Source organism: Canis lupus, chromosome 5, assembly GCF_048164855.1.
Source record: "Canis lupus baileyi chromosome 5, mCanLup2.hap1, whole genome shotgun sequence".
Taxonomy (NCBI): domain Eukaryota; kingdom Metazoa; phylum Chordata; class Mammalia; order Carnivora; family Canidae; genus Canis; species Canis lupus.
Genome location: NC_132842.1, coordinates 47,473,767 through 47,488,224, shown reverse-complemented (window position 1 = coordinate 47,488,224; position 14,458 = coordinate 47,473,767). Strand labels below are relative to the sequence as shown.

The window sequence follows — 14,458 nt, the reverse complement described above, 5'->3', positions numbered from 1 at the left end:
AACCCTATTTCTAAAAGTTGAACTCATAACCAGCCCCCGAAACTCTCCTTCACCTACATGATTTTTGTTTTTGTTTTTGCATATAGGCTCTTCTTACCCACTCCTACCCCTCCCACAATATTACCCTTTTGACATCTTCTCCACCTAAAGTATTCTTATGTATCCTCTGAAAGACCAGTTTGTAAGATAAAGTCTGCTAGTAAAGAAAGTAGCCTTAAGACTTCTTTGAAACCTTGTAGTCCTTTACCTATAACTCATGAAAAGGATTGTGAGATAACAATATATATTATTTTTATTTCATCCAAGAATGATACCCTAGACATACTTTTAGTGGAGAAAATCAGAAAAATTTTTAATCCCATGTGCCTATTGCCAAATTTCTCTCTGTGCTGTACTTTCACCACATGACTTCTAGAAGTTGTATTGATAACTGGGATGTGACATGTTCCTTCGACTCATCCAGATGGTGTGAAAATGCTTCCCTCCAGAAAGCCCACATGGATTTGCAACATGCTAAGGGACAGACTTTCTAAGTAGTCAGGGTGTCATCAAAAATGAAGGGCACAAAAAAAAAAAATGAAGGGCACCTCAGCCTGTGAGATGGGTAAAATTAACTAATACTGAGATTAATAGTTAAGGCTTATGACAATTACTTAACTAGTGAGATCTTAGAGCTAGCTAATATAATTTACTCTTTATTATGGTAAAAAATACACAACATAAAATTTACCATTTTCTTCACTATTTTATTAGAGTATGTTTTGAGTTCCTGAATGTAGGAATGGTAGGATAACCAAGAAAAACTATTTCATGTAGAACCATCAATAGTAACTTTGTAAGAGAGGTTTGAATGTCTTTTCTTTGAAATTCCTACTGCAAAACTCTTCAAAACCTGAAATGATCACTGGTAGTTATCAAACACTGGTGATAAATCGCTGAGGATTTTTATGTTTTGGTTCCCAGTATATAACCAAAGAGAATTTTGACAGTGAAAGGAAATGCTGACAGTCTCTCAAGGAAAATTGGTGCTTCACCAAAATAGCACAGATGAAAAGTGAGACACTTTACCAGTGATGTGTAGATCTCAGTGGATATAAACTCAGTTAAAAGTATACTGGGAGGGAGAGACTTTGGGCAGACCTTTACCTAGATATTTGTTTTGGGAAACCTGGAGATAATTTCTAATCACAATAGCACTGTCATAGGAGTCAGAGACTTGATACACAGATATTTTATTTGGCAGTAGCAACTATGGCTTACTCACAGAATGTTGCTAAATGAAGTTTTCTGCTTTAAATTACATATTAAGTTTCTACCTGCAAAGACAAATATTTTAGAAGAAGAAGAACTGCCTTTCTTTAAAATATGCAATATGGATTTCAAAGACAGATGTAGTTCTTCTGTTTGAGGAATTCTGAATAGCAATAAAGTTTAACAAGCTTATGTGCCATCTTTTGCTTAACATGCTCACCTAAAAAGGACTTGTGACAAAGTAGCCTGGAGGGGTGGGGATAATATGTTTTAAATGACTGCTGTGTGGAAAGCTATATGGCAGGTGCTTCACATATGTTATCTCATTCGATTCTCAAAACTATCTTATACAGTAAATTATCCATACTATACCAGCTCAGAAGATCCAGCTCAGAGAGGTTAAATGACTTCCCTAGAAGGGGGGCAATTTGAACACATGTCTGTACTATTCTAAAGCTCACAGTGTGTTCTGTATGATACCAAACTAACATATTATGGGAATGAGCATCTTTTTCATTGAGAACAAATGAGTATACACTGTCTTACCCTTTTTAGTTTTGGAATGGCTCAGAAAATAGAGTGTTTTGATGTCATCAGCGAGAAATTAAAAATACTGTAATTCTACAGATAAGAACATGATAGAGAAGTAGAAATTATGAGGTTAAGTTTTACCAAAGTAAAAAGCCTGAATTATTCAGTGTTACTGTACACATTTACCAAATGAAATGAATAAATGTCAACTTACTACAGCCTAAGAATAGATTTATATTCTCTCCAATAAATCATTAGTTCCTTTGGCCATTATATTCATCAGAGTCATCATATTTCTTAAATACAGCTTAATCTATAATAAGATTTTACTGTATGTCTCTGAATTACCAAATTCTATTTCCAAAGCTCTATTAAAAAGATCATTTATAATGTCTTTCACTAACTAGCTGATAATAAAACACTTCCTTAGATAATAGCTAGAAAGTAAAGGTGATTTTTATTATTACTTACAATTTGCTTTAACTTCACTGTTAGTATATAGTATATTTCTTATATATGCAATTATATCCGGTTTTGAGCATTTTGTCTAAGGACTACATAATTCCAGTTATTGCAACTGGTAGTGAATGACATACAATTTCCCTCTCTTATTGTTTTTTTTTTTTTTTTTTTTTTTCACCTGGACATGATGTATTGGTGTTCAATTTACTAACATACAGAATAATACCCAGTGCCCGTCACCCATTCACTCCCACCCCCCGCCCTCCTCCCCTTCTACCACCCCTAGTTCGTTTCCCAGAGTTAGCAGTCTTTACGTTCTGTCTCCCTTTCTGATATTTCCCACACATTTCTTCTCCCTTCCCTTATTTTCCCTTTCACTATTATTTATATTCCCCAAATGAATGAGAACATATAATGTTTGTCCTTCTCCGACTGACTTACTTCACTCAGCATAATACCCTCCAGTTCCATCCACGTTGAAGCAAATGGTGGGTATTTGTCATTTCTAATAGCTGAGTAATATTCCATTGTATACATAAACCACATCTTCTTTATCCATTCATCTTTCGTTGGACACCGAGGCTCCTTCCACAGTTTGGCTATCGTGGCCATTGCTGCTAGAAACATCGGGGTGCAGGTGTCCCGGCGTTTCATTGCATTTGTATCTTTGGGGTAAATCCCCAACAGTGCAATTGCTGGGTCGTAGGGCAGGTCTATTTTTAACTCTTTGAGGAACCTCCACACAGTTTTCCAGAGTGGCTGCACCAGTTCACATTCCCACCAACAGTGTAAGAGGGTTCCCTTTTCTCCGCATCCTCTCCAACATTTGTTGTTTCCTGCCTTGTTAATTTTCCCCATTCTCACTGGTGTGAGGTGGTATCTCATTGTAGTTTTGATTTGTATTTCCCTGATGGCAAGTGATGCAGAGCATTTTCTCATATGCATGTTGGCCATGTCTATGTCTTCCTCTGTGAGATTTCTGTTCATGTCTTTTGCCCATTTCATGATTGGATTGTTTGTTTCTTTGGTGTTGAGTTTAATAAGTTCTTTATAGATCTTGGAAACTAGCCCTTTATCTGATATGTCATTTGCAAATATCTTCTCCCATTCTGTAGGTTGTCTTTGAGTTTTGTTGACTGTATCCTTTGCTGTGCAAAAGCTTCTTATCTTGATGAAGTCCCAATAGTTCATTTTTGCTTTTGTTTCTTTTGCCTTTGTGGATGTATCTTGCAAGAAGTTACTATGGCCGAGTTCAAAAAGGGTGTTGCCTGTGTTCTTCTCTAGGATTTTGATGGAATCTTGTCTCACATTTAGATCTTTCATCCATTTTGAGTTTATCTTTGTGTGTGGTGAAAGAGAGTGGTCTAGTTTCATTCTTCTGCATGTGGATGTCCAATTTTCCCAGCACCATTTATTGAAGAGACTGTCTTTCTTCCAATGGATAGTCTTTCCTCCTTTATCGAATATTAGTTGCCCATAAAGTTCAGGGTCCACTTCTGGATTCTCTATTCTGTTCCACTGATCTATGTGTCTGTTTTTGTGCCAGTACCACACTGTCTTGATGACCACAGCTTTGTAGTACAACCTGAAATCTGGCATTGTGATGCCCCCAGATATGGTTTTCTTTTTTAAAATTCCCCTGGCTATTCGGGGTCTTTTCTGATTCCACACAAATCTTAAAATAATTTGTTCTAACTCTCTGAAGAAAGTCCATGGTATTTTGATAGGGATTGCATTAAACGTGTATATTGCCCTGGGTAACATTGACATTTTCACAATATTAATTCTGCCAATCCATGAGCATGGAATATTTTTCCATCTCTTTGTGTCTTCCTCAATTTCTTTCAGAAGTGTTCTATAGTTTTGAGGGTATAGATCCTTTACATCTTTGGTGAGGTTTATTCCTAGGTATCTTATGCTTTTGGGTGCAATTGTAAATGGGATTGACTCCTTAATTTCTCTTTCTTCAGTCTCATTGTTAGTGTATAGAAATGCCACTGACTTCTGGGCATTGATTTTGTATCCTGCCACGCTACCGAATTGCTGTATGAGTTCTAGCAATCTTGGGGTGGAGACTTTTGGGTTTTCTATGTAGAGTATCATGTCATCGGCGAAGAGGGAGAGTTTGACTTCTTCTTTGCCAATTTGAATGCCTTTAATGTCTTTTTGTTGTCTGATTGCTGAGGCTAGGACTTCCAGTACTATGTTGAATAGCAGTGGTGAGAGTGGACATCCCTGTCTTGTTCCTGATCTTAGGGGAAAGGCTCCCAGTGCTTCCCCATTGAGAATGATATTTGCTGTGGGCTTTTCATAGATGGCTTTTAAGATGTCGAGGAATGTTCCCTCTATCCCTACACTCTGAAGAGTTTTAATCAGGAATGGATGCTGTATTTTGTCAAATGCTTTCTCTGCATCCAATGAGAGGATCATATGGTTCTTGGTTTTTCTCTTGCTGATATGATGAATCACATTGATTGTTTTACGGGTGTTGAACCAGCCTTGTGTCCCAGGGATAAATCCTACTTGGTCACGGTGAATAATTTTCTTAATGTACTGTTGGATCCTATTGGCCAGTATCTTGTTGAGAATTTTTGCATCCATGTTCATCAGGGATATTGGTCTGTAATTCTCCTTTTTGGCGGGGTCTTTGTCTGGCTTTGGAATTAAGGTGATGCTGGCTTCATAGAACGAATTTGGAAGTACTCCATCTCTTTCTATCTTTCCAAACAGCTTTAGGAGAATAGGTATGATTTCTTCTTTAAACGTTTGATAAAATTCTCCTGGGAAGCCATCTGGCCCTGGACTCTTGTGTCTTGGGAGGTTTTTGATGACTGCTTCAATTTCCTCCCTGGTTATTGGCCTGTTCAGGTTTTCTATTTCTTCCTGTTCCAGTTTTGGTAGTTTGTGGCTTTCCAGGAATGCGTCCATTTCTTCTAGATTGCCTAATTTATTGGCGTATAGCTGTTCATAATATGTTTTTAAAATCGTTTGTATTTCCTTGGTGTTGGTAGTGATCTCTCCTTTCTCATTCATGATTTTATTAATTTGAGTCTTCTCTCTCTTCTTTTTAATAAGGCTGGCTAATGGTTTATCTATCTTATTAATTCTTTCAAAGAACCAACTCCTGGTTCTGTTGATCTGTTCCACAGTTCTTCTGGTCTCAATTTCGTTGAGTTCTGCTCGAATCTTTATTAACTCCCTTCTTCTCTTGGGTGTAGGATCTATTTGCTGTTTTTTCTCTAGCTCCTTTATGTGTAAGGTTAGCTTTTGTATTTGAGTTCTTTCCAGTTTTTGAATGGATGCTTGTATTGCGATGTATTTCCCCCTCAGGACTGCTTTTGCTGCATCCCAAAGATTTTGAACGGTTGTATCTTCATTCTCATTAGTTTCCATGAATCTTTTTAATTCTTCCTTAATTTCCTGGTTGACCCTTTTATCTTTTAGCAGGATGGTCCTTAACCTCCATGTGTTTGAGGTCCTTCCAAACTTCTTGTTGTGATTTAGTTCTAATTTCAAGGCATTATGGTCCGAGAATATGCAGGGGACAATCCCAATCTTTTGGTATCGGTTCAGACCCGATTTGTGACCCAATATGTGGTCTATTCTGGAGAAAGTTCCATGTGCGCTTGAGAAGAATGTGTATTCAGTTGAGTTTGGATGTAAAGTTCTGTAGATATCTGTGAAATCCATCTGGTCCAGTGTATCATTTAAAGCTCTCGTTTCTTTGGAGCTGTTTTGCTTAGAAGACCTATCGAGTATAGAAAGAGCTAGATTGAAGTCACCAAGTATAAGTGTATTATTATCTAAGTATTTCTTCACTTTGGTTAATAATTGATTTATATATTTGGCAGCTCCCACATTCGGAGCATATATATTGAGGATTGTTAAGTCCTCTTGTTGAATAGATCCTTTAAGTATGATATAGTGTCCCTCTTCATCTCTCACTACAGTCTTTGGGGTAAATTTTAGTTTATCTGATATAAGGATGGCTACCCCTGCTTTCTTTTGAGGACCATTCGAATGGTAAATGGTTCTCCAACCTTTTATTTTCAGGCTGTAGGTGTCCTTCTGTCTAAAATGAGTCTCTTGTAGACAGCAAATAGATGGGTCCTGCTTTTTTATCCAGTCTGAAACCCTGCGCCTTTTGATGGGGTCATTAAGCCCGTTCACATTCAGAGTTACTATTGAGAGATATGAGTTTAGTGTCATCATGATATCTATTCAGTCTTTGTTTTTGTGGACTGTTCCACTGAACTTCTTCTTAAAGGGGAATTTTAAGAGGCCCCCTTAAAATTTCTTGCAGAGCTGGTTTGGAGGTCACATATTCTTTTAGTTGCTGCCTGTCTTGGAAGCTCTTTATCTCTCCTTCCATTTTGAATGAGAGCCTTGCTGTATAAAGTATTCTTGGTTGCATGTTCTTCTCATTTAGGACCCTGAATATATCCTGCCAGCCCTTTCTGGCCTGCCAGGTCTCTGTGGAGAGGTCTGCTGTTACCCTAATACTCCTCCCCATAAAAGTCAGGGATTTCTTGTCTCTTGCTGCTTTAAGGATCTTCTCCTTATCTTTGGAATTTGCAAGCTTCACAATTAAATGTCGAGGTGTTGAACGGTTTTTATTGATTTTAGGGGGGGATCTCTCTATTTCCTGGATCTGAATGCCTGTTTCCCTTCTCAGATTAGGAAAGTTTTCAGCTAGAATTTGTTCAAATACATATTCTGGTCCTCTGTCCCTTTCGGCGCCCTCGGGAACCCCAATTAAACGTAGGTTTTTCTTCCTCAGGCTGTCGTTTATTTCCCTTAATCTATCTTCATGGTCTTTTAATTGTTTGTCTCTTTTTTCCTCAGTTTCCCTCTTTGCTATCAACTTGTCTTCTATGTCACTCACTCGTTCTTCCACCTCGTTAACCCTCGTCGTTAGGACTTCTAGTTTGGATTGCATCTCATTCAATTGATTTTTAATTTCTGCCTGATTAGCTCTGAATTCTGCAGTCATGAAGTCTCTTGAGTCCTTTATACTTTTTTCTAGAGCCACCAGTAGCTGTATAATAGTGCTTCTGAATTGGCTTTCTGACATTGAATTGTAATCCAGATTTTGTAACTCTGTGGGAGAGAGGACTGTTTCTGATTCTTTCTTTTGAGGTGAGGTTTTCCTTCTAGTCATTTTGCTCAGTGCAGAGTGGCCAAAAGCAAGTTGTATTGGGAAAAAGAGAAAAAGAGAGGAGAGAAAGAAGGAAAGAAAAGAGAAAGAGAAAAAAAAAGGGAAGAAAAAGAAAAAAAAAAACGAAAAAAAAAAGAAGAAAAAGAGAAAGAAAAAGAAAGGAGAAAAAAAAGGGGGTGGGGGAAGGAAACAAATCAAAAAGCAAAACAAAACAAAAACAAAAACAAAAACAAACAAACAAAAAAAGAACCACCGGGGAGTATCTTCTGATTCTGTGTACTTTAAGTCCCTTGGCTTCTCCTGGAAGTTGTCCGTCTAGCTGGTGTTCTGGGGGAGGGGCCTGCTGTGCTGATTTTCAGGTGTTAGCAGTTGGGGGAGCTGCTGTGCCCCTGCCTGGTGCAGGGCTCGGTGGGGGTTGTTTACCCCGTGAGGCCGCAGGAGGAACAGCCCCAGTGGCGGGGCAGCTCTGGAAACCTGGATTCAGCTCCGGCAGGAACTCCGTCTGCAGGGCCTGGAGGCTCCGGGGCGGGGCCGCTGATCTGCTCAGCTCGGGGCAGGAGCGTCCTTGCTGTCCTGGGCCCTCCCGGCCTCTGCCTGTCCCGGGGGAGGCGGGATCCTGGGCTGTGTCCCGGCGCCCTGTGCTCCGGAGCCTGCGCTGTTGGATTCGCGCTCCCGGGCCGCGCAGCCCCCTCCGCGGAGCTGCCGCCCAAGCCCCTCCGAGCTGCTCCTGGAACCGCGCAGCCCCCTCCGCACGGAGCCTCTTCCTCTGCCCGAGCCCCTCCGAGCTGCTCCCGGGGCCGCGCAGCCCCCTCCGCGGAGCCGCCGCCCGAGCCCCTTCAGCTGCTCCGGGTCCCGCCGGGTCCCCCGTGCGCGCTGCAGCCCTTAGGGAGCTCGGCGCACTCTCCTGGGTGCGCAGTTGCTGTTACTGTCCCCGGGAGCCCGAGGGCATCCCCGCCCGCCTGGGTCCTGCTCCAACTCCCCGCGAGCCCCTTTCCGCCCGGGAAGGTCGGTGCAGCTCCTGCTCCTCCGGGACGGGGCTCTCCTGTCCTGGGGACACTCGCCCCGGCCTCAGCCCGGCTCCTCGCGGGCCCCTCCCCCTTGGAGGCCTTTGTTTCTTTACTTCTTTTTCCCCGTCTTCCTACCTTGATAGATGCGCGAACTCTTCTCACTGTAGCATTCCAGCTGGTCTCTCTTTAAATCTCAGGCCGAATTCATAGATTTTCAGGATAATTTGAAGGTTTTCTAGGTAGTTTGGTGGAGACAGGTGATTTGGGGACCCTACTCTTCCGCCATCTTGCTCCTCCCCCTCCCTCTCTTATTGTTTGATATACTTTTTGCTTTTATCTATCCTCATTATAGATCCAGATTTGGCATAATTTGGATGAGTATTTTAGTATTACTATAAATATCACACTTTTTAAATGTGGAATTTCACTTAAAAAGCTCAGTGGTTTAGCAGCAGGTAAGAAGTTAGATTTAAATAGCATACATAAACTTTTCTTTTTTCACGAGGCAGAGTGAGCTGACTGAAATATACTTGGTTTTGACTCAAACACAGATTTAGAGGAAGAATGTACATGTCAATTATCCCTGCGTTTCTCAGTACTGCTGTTCTGAATCTCTGCAGCAGCCTGTTGGCTTGCTCCATTTTTTTTTTGTTTTGTTTTTTGGCTTCTGTATTTTCATTACACTTATTTTGAATTACGTACAATGTCAGGATGTGGTGGGAACTGATAGGGTAGAGAAATAGAGGGAAGGAAATAGCCCCTGTAATGTTTAATTTCCTTTAAGATCTATTTGCTACATGAAACACACTAAAAAATTTTATTTATAATTAATGTTTGTTAAAAGGTTTCTTCTGGTATCTATGGAATAAAAAGCAGAGTTTCTTTAATCATGGTTGATAATCTTCCTACCTGCTTCCCCAAATAAATTTCAAAAGATACTAAAGATGTCAAGGAAGATACATATCTCTGAATATAAGGAAATATTTTCTTTTTCAGAAATAAAATGTAAAGGACTCGGAGTTGTCCATTAAATGTTTATGTTCTACATTATTTTATAATAATTTCGACAAAAGCATTGGATTTTAATATGCCACATTATCTATAAATAGGATTGTGGACCATATTTATTTGAAAAATTATATAGTTGTTTTAGTTTTAGTTTATGTAGATTCCAAATTTGAGTAGACATTATTTTTCATCTGAATATGGGAACAAATGTTTTGCTGCAAAACTTACAGTTTTCAGCTCTTCTGATCCTCAATATCAACCTATTCTTTGAGTACAGTTTGGCTCATGGTTATTGAAGGGAAGTCTGTGCAGTTAGGGCTTTAGGACAGAGGAATTAATTAGATTATTTGCTCTTTATTTTTGCCCAAGGCTTCCACCAAGTGCTTTAGATATTAATGGATGATGATTGGGATGATTATATAACCTCACTTTATGTTCTAAGAGCAGCTTGGTGCCCACATTTAGATTGATTCAGGATTTTGGTAGTCAAACGTGGAAAATATAATTCACAGTGTGAAATATTTCCACATCACCAAGGATAATGCTGGGACTTCCATACCACTACCATCACACACAGCTCACCTCATGTACCACATCCTCACCACCTTACCTTCTTACCACCACCTCCACAACACTGTATCCTCATCTTGACTTCAACAGTCACCTTCACTTAACCTCATCTGTGCTATGGAAGAATTCTTCATGGATTGGCAATAGTCCTAGCCATCATAAAAATTTCAGTTTACTGGGAAGGACAGTTATGTACCGAACCAGTTATATTGGAAAGCAGAGTATTCTTAAAATACTAAGATAGAGCTATCAAGTACAATAGAAGCTTAGGGGAGGGAGAGAGTAATCTGGCTGGAGGTATTGGGGTAGATTTCATGGAGAAGTTGTCATAGGCTTGGCCTTGAAAGAAGGACAGGGGTTTATTTACTTGGCAAATTCAACCTGTGTTAAGTGTCCAGAATGCAGAGGTCATGGGAAGGGCATACTGGGTAGAGATAATATAGAGAGCAAAGCTCAGTGGTGACAAAAATACAGAGGCTATTGGTAGAATGTTGAGTCATGGAGAGTTTTTAATGCAAAGATTTGTTGGAGGAAAGGGGGTGGCTGAGGATTATAAACTAGAAACTGGAAACATCTGTCAGGGGCATTTTATGGAGTGTGCTCATTTTTTTAAAATTTCTATTTATTTATGATAGTCACAGAGAGAGAGAGAGGCAGAGACATAGGCAGAGGGAGAAGCAGGCTCCATGCACCGGGAGCCTGACATGGGATTCGATTCCGGGTCTCCAGGATCGCGCCCTGGGCCAAAGGCAGGCGCCAAATCACTGCGCCACCCAGGGATGAGGGTGCTCATTTTTATGCTCGGAGATTGGGATTACTTTCTGCAGTCATTGGCAACCATGGAAAGTTTTGAGTTGAGTGAAATGAACAAAGCTATGATTTAGGGACAGATGGATTGAAGGGAGGAAACAATTATACCAATGAAGACCATTTAGAAACATTTAACAATAATTTAGCAAGCAATGAGGGACATTGGTAGTGGATATAGAAACAAAGGGTCAGATTTGAAGTATATGCCAATGTGCGTGTTGAGAGGAAAGGAAGAAATACAGAAGATAGAGGAAAGAGACAAAGAGAATTCCTGGGATGGTACCAGCCTGACTAAAATAAGGAACAGAGAAAGAGGATCTGTCTCTGAGGAACGATGATGTGTTTGGGCAGACAGAGCATGAACACCGAGAGGAATATTTAAGGATTCTCCGCTTAGAAGTTAATAACCGTTGAGGACATGATATTATCAGGGATAGAATACAGAGCACAGATTATCAGAATTTTCCAACATATTCACATATCCAGAATAACAGAGAAGACTAAATTTTTAATCCAGATTATTTGGAGGCATAGTTCAAAGTGCAACATTTCTGGGCAGCCCTGGCGGCGCAGCGGTTTAGCGCCGCCTGCAGCCCGGGGCGTGATCCTGGAGACCCTGGATTGAGTCCCACGTCAGGCTCTCTGCATGGAGCCTGCTTCTCCCTCTGCTTGTGTCTCTGCCTCTCTCTCTCATTCTGTGTGTTTCTCTATGAATAAATAAATAAAATCTTAAAAAAACAAAACAAAAAAAAACAAAGTGCAACATTTCCTTAGTAATCGTGTGTTTTATTTTTTAAATGTGTAGATTCTGTATTCTACTCTGTTATCTAATCATGCTTAAATTTCTTCCTGATTCATTCATTAATGGGCAAGATTCTGCTATATTCATCTACTTAATCAACAATTCTTTGCTGAGTACCCAGTCTATACTAGACACCATTTCAGACACTAGCGATATGCCTATGATTGAAATAAAGCCTGCGGGATCCCTGGGTGGCGCAGCGGTTTGGCGCCTGCCTTTGGCCCAGGGCGCGATCCTGGAGACCCGGGATCGAATCCCACGTCAGGCTCCCGGTGCATGGAGCCTGCTTCTCCCTCTGCCTGTGTCTCTGCCTCTCTCTCTCTCACTGTGTGCCTATCATAAATAAATAAAAAATTAAAAAAAAAAATTTAAAGAAATAAAGCCTGTCTTGGAGCTTACAGTATAGTGAGAGGGAAACAGATTACAGGCAAGTAATTAAAAAAAATAGGATAGTTCAGAAAATAAGTACTATGATGGAAGTAAAACATGAAGTTTAGAGTGGTGGGGGGTGAGATGATATGGTTAAAGTAGCTTTTGAATAACTAGGAGGATACAGCTGAGTTAAGGCTTGGGCGGGGGTGGTCACTTGGGGGAGAAGTGACCTGAGAAAAATACTGCACGTGTAAAGACCTTTGGATATAAGGAAGCTACTACAGAGAAGAAAAAGAGGTCTAGGGAATTATGGTACAAAATGAATTGAAAGAATGAGCAGAGGCCTGGCAGACTGTGCCACAAAGTAGATTTTGTTTTAAATGCCCCAGCAAAATATCAAGGACTTTAAACAAGGTGATTAATGATCTGATGGAGATTTTTAAATGATTTCTTTGCCTGCTGTGTGGAAAATGGGTTGTATAGGGGCCAGAAATAAAAACTGGGAAAACAGCTGAAGAGAATGACTCATCAGTCATGAATTCATGTAGACGTTGAGGGAAAGTGATAACCAAAAGATAAGGCCTGAAATTTTATCCATTGAATTTATCACTTTCACATATGAATTGGAGTGAATTAAAGACAGCAAATCACATCCACTGAGTTTAGCTTATCTGTACTTTTTCTTCTTGGTGTTGCCTTATTCTTTGGAAGCAAATTCACAAATACATGTGGGCACTCAAATAATTTTTAAAGGCACTAATGAGCTGTATATAGGGAATCCCATAGGAGAAACAAGCCAGAATCACAAATGGAAACATAATGCCATGTTGTCAGGCCATTCTTGCCAAAAATTTCAATGACTTCATCTACTTGCTGAGTTGTTGGCTCACTTGTCTACTTGCCTAGTAAGGGATAAAAAGAGTTTCTGATCCACTGGCTAGGTTTTTTTTTTTTTATTTTTTATACTCCCATGGAAATAGTAAAAAAGGGCATTTTCAATTAAGAAATACAAATAATGATCTTTTTTGAGACTGATGCTGTCATTTTTGTCACATGTAAATAAGGGGAGTCTCAAATTATTCACATTATGACATCTCCATTCAACTAGCCAAACTTCTATACTATGTTATAATTTGTCACACTCTGTGAAAACCATCACCGCAATTTTACCTAAAAATGGTTGAATGAGGGTGTTCAGACCTTGGGGGGAAATTGGATCAATACATAATCCCATGTGACCCAATTTGTTAGAAGTAGGAAAAATAAATGAACTAATAATACTTAGGATTTTTTAAAAAATTATGATGGCTTTTTTATTCCCAAGGAAATAATTTGTGGTTGAATTAGAAAACTCTAGGAATACTGTTTTTTGTTTGCTTGAGCAAGAATGCATCTAGTGGTAGTATAAGCTTTCTTATTCTCTTATTTTATTACAATTTTATCTAAAATAATGAACATTAAAAATGCTGCATTTTGCAAAATTATCTAGTTTTACTAAGTTGTTGGATGCCCTGAGAAAAATCAAGGAAAATAAAACAAACAAAAATTTTTGAAGCAGTTTCTTGGCAAATGTAAATATTCTAAGGATAAAACTATGTCTACTTTATCCAGGGTGAAATTCCCAGGATCTAGGATAGCATTAGGTGCAAAGAGAGCTCAAATATGTATATATTTTTTTTCTGAAAAAAAATTGTATTACTATTATATTCATCCAGCTCAAGTCATTCATCCAATCTTACACAATATGGCATGATTAAAAGTAGCCCAAATTTAATAACCAAACTATATTAGTGAATCTCCTTTCCTATTTAACATTTTAACATTCTTCTGATACCAATTTTCTTACCAAATGGAATCAACAAACCAAATTTTTAGAAACTGCACAACAGTGACTAATACCCTGCAAACCAAATAATTAGGTTTACAGAAAATTCTGGGAGGAGCAGTGAGAGAAAATACTGAGAATATCAGTTAATATGCATGTAAAGCTTGCCCATTTTATTCATGATTCTGATAGTGCACTCTAAAGCAGTTTTCCAGAAGTTGATTTGCTGGGTAATACAAATAAACCTTGAGACGAAACTCTTTGTAACTGTTCTCTTCTAGATGTGGTTGACATAGGCTTAGTCATATTTAATCTACTTTCACATATATATCCCCAAAAGATCTAGTCTGTGCCAGGGATCACATAAATCTGGAGTAAAAACATTTGGAGTTGCTTACTACTGTATGCCAAGTACTTTCCCCATCTTATTTCTATTTTTCTCAAAATTTTCTATTTCAAACATATAACTAGAGCTCATTTTTTTCAGACACCAAGTGGGTTATTTTATGCAAAAGGAAGTTTTTGACAACAAACCTTCCCAATCTGACAATTTAGTTGCAAAGAAAAATCTTCATATTTATAGCCTCTGTTTTCAATTGATTAAAGAGAAACCAACAATCCTATCTCATTACTATGACAAGCCCTAACTGAGAAAGTGTCTT

The 14,458-nt window shown here is 39.2% G+C and overlaps 1 protein-coding gene and 1 long non-coding RNA gene across 31 annotated transcripts in view; one reads left to right on the top strand and one right to left on the bottom strand.

Moving 5' to 3' along the window:
• PDE4D (phosphodiesterase 4D) overlaps positions 1-14,458 on the top strand; it is a 1,448,272-nt gene that overhangs the window by 469,750 nt on the left and 964,064 nt on the right. The gene's annotated exons all lie outside the window — the stretch shown is intronic.
• LOC140633667 (uncharacterized) overlaps positions 1-14,458 on the bottom strand; it is a 120,027-nt gene that overhangs the window by 73,874 nt on the left and 31,695 nt on the right. The window lies entirely within an intron of this gene.